The sequence below is a fragment of the Chanodichthys erythropterus genome, chromosome 14 (genome assembly GCF_024489055.1).
Source record: "Chanodichthys erythropterus isolate Z2021 chromosome 14, ASM2448905v1, whole genome shotgun sequence".
Classification (NCBI taxonomy): Eukaryota; Metazoa; Chordata; class Actinopteri; order Cypriniformes; family Xenocyprididae; genus Chanodichthys; species Chanodichthys erythropterus.
In genome coordinates this window covers 4668783-4675488 of record NC_090234.1, presented here as the reverse complement: position 1 = coordinate 4675488, position 6706 = coordinate 4668783, and the positions used below count along the sequence as shown (strand labels likewise).

At 37.0% G+C, this 6706-nt stretch overlaps 1 pseudogene; it reads right to left on the bottom strand.

The window, feature by feature from the left end:
* Nucleotides 1-656: 656 nt before the first annotated feature.
* LOC137036099 (interferon-inducible GTPase 5-like) lies at nucleotides 657-2648 on the bottom strand (annotated as a pseudogene).
* Between the last annotated feature and the right edge of the window lie 4058 nt (nucleotides 2649-6706).

Genomic DNA, 6706 nt, shown 5'->3' with positions numbered 1-6706 from the left:
TTCCTCAAGTGTAATTTAAGTTTGTTTACAAGTCAGTTAATTTTATGCTTCAATATTAATTTAGTACCAACTGATCCATGTATATTTTACAGCAGTTAATACAGTTGAGATAAAAAAAAAAAAAAAAATTCTTGAGAAAATTTGCCATATACTGTACCTGATATGCAGTATATACAAAAGAACTGATATTAAATCTAAGTACAGACTGGCAGGAAATGGAGCAAAACAGAAAACAAAGTCCAAATAGGGTGATATTGTGACATACTGATAAGGCTCGTCTTTCCATTTTTGTTAATAATAGTTGCACTTAAATGTGCATTGAAAATTGCCAGCTGATAAACCCCCGGGAACACAATTGTGGGGCTCCCTCCTGGAGATTTGCTTAGGGCTCCCAATAACCTAAACATGCCCCTGTTCAGGCAAATATTATAAAATATTTATAAATATTAAATATTTGTATTATTATTAATATAAAAATATTAAGAGTAGGTGAAACAGCTATCACCAAAAAATTTATATACACATTGTATTTTATTATGTATGAGACATTATACGTACATGACTGTATGAGGAATAAAATCCAGATTCCATCAATGAAATCAAACACTGATAAAAGAATCAGAAATCAACAACAGAAAAATTAAAGTGAACTACCAATAAATTAAAGTGCCAATATTTATTTGCATTCATTACAGAAAAGCACATAAAACATTGTTTATTTCTATATGTATAAGACATTATAAATGACTGTATATGAGATAAAGAAAAGCGATTGAATCAGTTATCATACATTACAGCATATAGTTTACATGCACATTATTTTAATATCATGAAGAAAAAGTGGTATCCTTTTTATTAAACCATCACATAGTCAAACATACAGAAAACACTTCATGCTTTAAAGCACATAAATCAATGAAGAGAAGCAGACTAGGATACATCCATGTACAAATACATACATTCTTAGGTTTATTTATATTCTGAGAGATTGTATGTTTAAGATTGTATCCAGTCCAGCTTCTTTTCTGATTTTCCGAGCAGTATCTGCCAGATCATTTAGTCCTTCTCTCAACAGGTATTGAGTAGTAGCGAAGGATATTCCTGCAGCAGCAACACTGCCCACACCTGGAACGAGACTAATAAAATATTCAACAGTAGCAATGGTAGCAAGTGCAGTAGAAACTTGAATTCTGATCAAAGCTTTTTCTCGGATGGCAACAACAAACTTTGATTTGGCCAAATCTTTCAGGTGGGGCTTGTTCACTTTTTCTGAAAGCCTTGTCAGTGACCCTTCATCCAAACCAAATGAATAGTAACAACTTGAGAGAAAAAGTACCACCATGCCTAGATCACATCCTGCTGATAGACCAGGTAGAGGGACCACTGCTATACCAGCAGAGGCAAGAGATACAGCCCAGATCATGCCTTTAAACATCTTGATCTTCTTCTCAAGGCATTCAGTGGAGCACACTGGCCAGGCTTGTAGAAGAGCAGATCTTTTATGTTCTGGAAGCTCTTCTGCTAGTGCCTTTTGAAGGTTTTCAAAATCATATTTCTGCACATCAAAAGATGATATCAAGAAAACTTTGGGGTCTCCCACTTCTTTCAGGTTTTTTTGACAGTCCTCTCTTATAATGGAAAGGACTTTCTGCTCATCAAATCCCTTTTTCTTTTCCTCTTGTTCGATGTCATTGTCAATCTTGGAACGAACAAAGTAAAAATTCTTTTTTTATTTCTTTAGCCAGCATGATGTCATTCTCTGTGAACCTCGCTGAGTTTAGAATAACGAAGAAATCATAAGTGTTAAATTTGACAACTTTAAGGTATTTTTTTGCTTTCAAGTTTAGACTTCCAATTCCAGGCAGGTCCCAGATCTTCACATTTGGCATTCCAGGATGCTCATACATGGTGGCCTCCATTGTAGTTTCTGTGACTCCAGTAGGTGCTGCTCCAGCATCATTTACACCTAGACCTCTTAATGCATTTACAAAGGAAGATTTCCCAGATCCTGTATTTCCAGTCACAGCGATGTTGAGTGAGACATTTATCAGCTGATCAAGTGTTTGTTTAGCTTTTGCTGCAGCCTTTTCCAGGGTGGACTCGCCTGATGCGTTTACTGCCTCAACAACAGCAGGGTCTTGAGTTTCCATGTTCTAAACAACAAACTTAAGCATTAATTTAACGGCTGCTCAGAATTAGAGACATAATACTTATTTTGATCATATAATTTAATAATGGAACTGACAAAGAATTCTAATTACCTTAATTTCTTAGTTCCAGAAAGTGCTTGTGTTTGTCTTCAGTTACAGGAGAGGCTTGAGAAAACACTGTAAAGGTTTTAAAGACAGAAACTGAATATGAAACCAACATGAAACAAATGAACAACAATTGTAACTAGAGTCAAAAGACTCTACAATCTACAATTTTACAATCATTTTAATATTATTGGAATGTAAATTATTTGTAGCTATTATTATTTTATTTAATGATTTTGCATGAAATAGCTAGTTAAAAAAAAATAAATAAATGTGACATTTATATTATTAGGTCATATGAAAAGGTTTTAAGATGCATTTTCAACATACCTTAAACTATTTCAAAACATACACAGGATTTCCGTTTCTTCTGTACTGTAACACTCTGAAAATGCCTTCTTGAGTTTGTGCGGGGAGTTTTTGTAGATCAAAACACAAATAGGAGGAGCTTCTCAGCCTCAGCCAAATAATGCAAATGAACATTTTGTAACAGATAATATGTAAGATAGGTGATGCACATGTATGTTAATTATTTAATTATATATTTTTAGTAGTTTAAAGTTTAATAATACAGTTTAATTCCTCCTAGCTCAAAGAACAAAATATTGTGACTAGCATCTGCTCACTTTAAGCTTAAACGACAAGCTCAAAAACTCTTGAAATGAGTGAACATGGCAACACCATGAGACCACGCTCTGTGAAGCAGCCTTTACAAGCATAAGCAAAACATGACACCTCTGATTTAAATAATAAAAGATATAATAAAAAGCAGATAAATTGTTCTAAATCTCTTGGGGCCATGAAGTTTGCATAAGGTGACATAAAAACACACACACATGCTGTGCGCTCAAGTGTAGTGTATACACATCCTGTAAAGATGAAGTACTGTATGTTGCATTATGAGTGTGGTGAACAGGGGTTCTACGGGAAGGAAGCATTGTTGTGTGTAACTGCCAAAAATGAAGACAGGAAATAAATGTCTAGCACGGTAGAAATCTGATAAAATGTACAATAAAAAAAATGTGTGTAGGCTATTGCTAAAGATATTAACACAAACAGGAAATGTATTGCCATAAAAAAATGATAGACACTAATGGTGTCGCAATATACCGATATTGACGATAACCGTGATATTCAAAGCATGAAATATCAATATCGTGTTAATTTAGGGTGTGACGATATACCGGTATTGACGATGACCACAATATTTAAAAAGAATAGGACGCTTATGATATCATGACATGTAAATACTCCAGCGCCAGTACCTGGTTGAGCTCTCAGGTGGCAGTATTGCACCTTAACGCTGACGCCTGTCAAACAAGAAGAAGACGCAGTGTGCAGCGAGCGGGAGAATGAGAGGCTCTGTTCACACACCCGAAAAAAGTAAATAAGCTCGACAGTATGGGAGTTTTTCGGCTTCTTAGACAGCCCAATCTACAGGATTTGCCTGCTACAGTCAGTGCGAAGGGTGGCAACTACACCATCAACCTCTTACCTCCGTGTCCATCACCCTGCAGATTACTCCATTTACAGAGCAGTGGCGTAGCCAGAATTGTAGTTTTGGGGGGCCCATCTAAAAATGATGGGGCCGCTATATTATAAAACATTATATATATGTGTGTGTGTGTGTGTGTGAGACACTAATAATGGCTACAATGACACTAATAATTGTTAATTTCTGATAGAAATGCAAAATCAATCGGTAGTTATTAATAGAATAACAAGACACAAACCTTTACATTCAATCGCGTTTGGTCCCATTTATTTTTGATTACAGTGCATACAAACTTTTACTTTCAAAGTGCGCACATTTGTAGAAATACACGTTCACCTGGTAATAATAATAATAATAATACATTTTATTTATATAGTGCCTTTTTCAGGGCTCAAGAACACTTTACAATGTACAATTATCAAGGAAGAGATAATACGAGTAGACAATGATGAAAAACAATAATGGACAGGGAAGCATACAGAAGAATAGAGTCAAGCACAATAAAATACAAAACAGGACTTAAGAGACATAACATTCAGAGAACTATTAGTTAATTAAGCAGACCAATCAATCCATCAAATCAGAGGTATACCATAAAAAAAAGTGAGTTTTGAGTAATGATTTAAATTCAGAGATATTATTAACACAACAGAGTGAGCAGGGGAGAGAATTCCAGAGTTTGGGTGTGATAGTACTGAATGATCTGCCCCCCATTGAAGAGAGGTGATGCCGAGGGACAACGAGAAGGCCAGAGTCGGAGGAACGTAGTGAGCGAGTCGGGGTGTAGGGGACGAGCATATTACAAGGATAAGGGGGAGCCAAGCCATGCAAAGATTTAAAAGTGAGCAGGAGAATTTTGAATTTAATACGGAAGGCAACTGGAAGCCAGTGGAGATCATACAAAATTGGGGTGATGTGAGCAGAACGCTTGGTATGGGTGAGTATTCTAGCAGCAGAGTTTTGAATGTATTGTAATCTGGAAATGGAGCTGGCAGGTAGACCAATGAGAAGAGCATTACAGTAATCAAGGCGTGATGAGACAAATGCATGGATGACAGTTTCAGCATCTTTGGTACTGATGAAGGGACGGAGTTGGGCAATGCGATGTAGATGAAAGAATCCAGATTTGGTAATGGAGGTAATATGAGACTGAAAGGAAAGAGTGGTCTCAAAGTTTACACCTAAATATTTAACAGTATTGGAAGTTTTCATGTGAGAACCAGCAATTTCACAGGTGAAATTTGTACAAATATTGCTGGTAAGTGAGGGAGTGAAAATTACAGAATGAAAATAATCTCAGTTTTGTTCATGTATAGACAGAGAACCAGAGTCACCAGAAAGCAGTAGATCATTCACTACCTTTACAAGTGTTGTTTCGGTACTATGGAGTGGGCGAAAACCAGATTGAAAGGGATCGAAGAGATTATTTTCAACTAGAAAAGACTGGAGTTGGGAGGCAACAGTGCTTTCCAGTAATTTGGCTATGAAGGATAAATTTGAAACAGGACGGTAATTAGATAGAACAGAGGGGTCGAGGTTGGGTTTCTTCGTAACTGCAGCAGTTTTGAGTGGCAGAGGAAATGGAGCAGAGGTAAGAGATGTATTGATGAAGTGAGAGATAGGTGCAGAGATGGAAGAATGGCAAAGTTTCAGGAGAGGGGCAGGAAGAATAGTTGGATTTCAATATTAACTTAGAGACAGAAGATGGGGTCGTCACAGAAAAACAAGACAGAGTTTGACTGGATAGATTTGGTGGATGGCTAAGCTTTGTATCAGTAGAGAAGCATTGGTGGACGGCATCGCTCTTTTCAAGCAGCAAAGCTCATTAGAAGCTAGGGCATCCTGGGGTGGAGGTTTAGTAAGCTTATTTATTGTACTGAATAATGCTTTTGGCCTGTTACTTGATTTATTAATTGTGGCAGAGACAAAACAAGAGCCAGCCGAAATGAAAGCAGGTTTGTATATTTTGAGTTGATCAAGAAAAGCTAAATAATGTACAGTAAGACCGGTTTTTCAGTAGAGACGCTCAAGCTGTCTACCAGTAGCCTTAAGAAATACAGAGCTCAGGGGTATACCAAGGAGAAGTGGGAGGAAGGGACACTTCTGGTCTTAATAGGAGCATGCTGCTGCAAGAACAATGCAAACCCCAAAATGTAGCAGAATAATGAATACATTAATAAAGCAGTTTAGCATAAAGAACACTTTATGACAAACAGTGTTGGGAGTGACGCGTTACAAAAGTAATGCATTACAGTAACATATTACTTTATGCTGTAACGCAGTAGTGTAAGGATTATTTTGATAGCGGCTGGTTCTGAAGTAGATCTGTCTGGAGAGCGCAGTTCATGGTTGCATAGCAATGACAGATGCCACAGGAGCGCAAGCACTTTATAAAGGAGGAGAAAGAGGCACAGGCACGCTTTCCACGTGTTTTTTAGACGCAACATGTGAACAGTCCCTAATATTGGCTGCGTCCGAAAACTGGAAAATGCTGCCTTCTGAGGACACAGCAAGACAGCTACCTAGGTTTTCGGACACGGCCATTATATTCTTTGCAAACAGCGACAACTTTGTTGCAGATAAGACAGACGGGCTTTGCATTCACAAAACCAGGTAGGATGAACGCATAGTTGTCTTTCCTTTCTTCTTTGTATGCCCTATTTTTGCTGTCAACTTTCCTTATTTGACTCTTTGATAGAGACAATTTTCTCTCACCAGAGCTTAAATGTTAACATCACTCTGTACACAACGTAATAGCGTACCAACAGCACGTAAACAGTTTAAATAAATGTAGTTTAGTAGCGTGAACATGTCAAGGAAGTGTAAAAGTAGGCTACGTCAAATAATTATTACAATAAGTTAGGCTCCATTGTGTAACAAGCAAATTAAAATGATACACATTTATTATTCACATTATGGAAAGAGGAAAAAAAACATATTTTGTTAAGAGCATGTC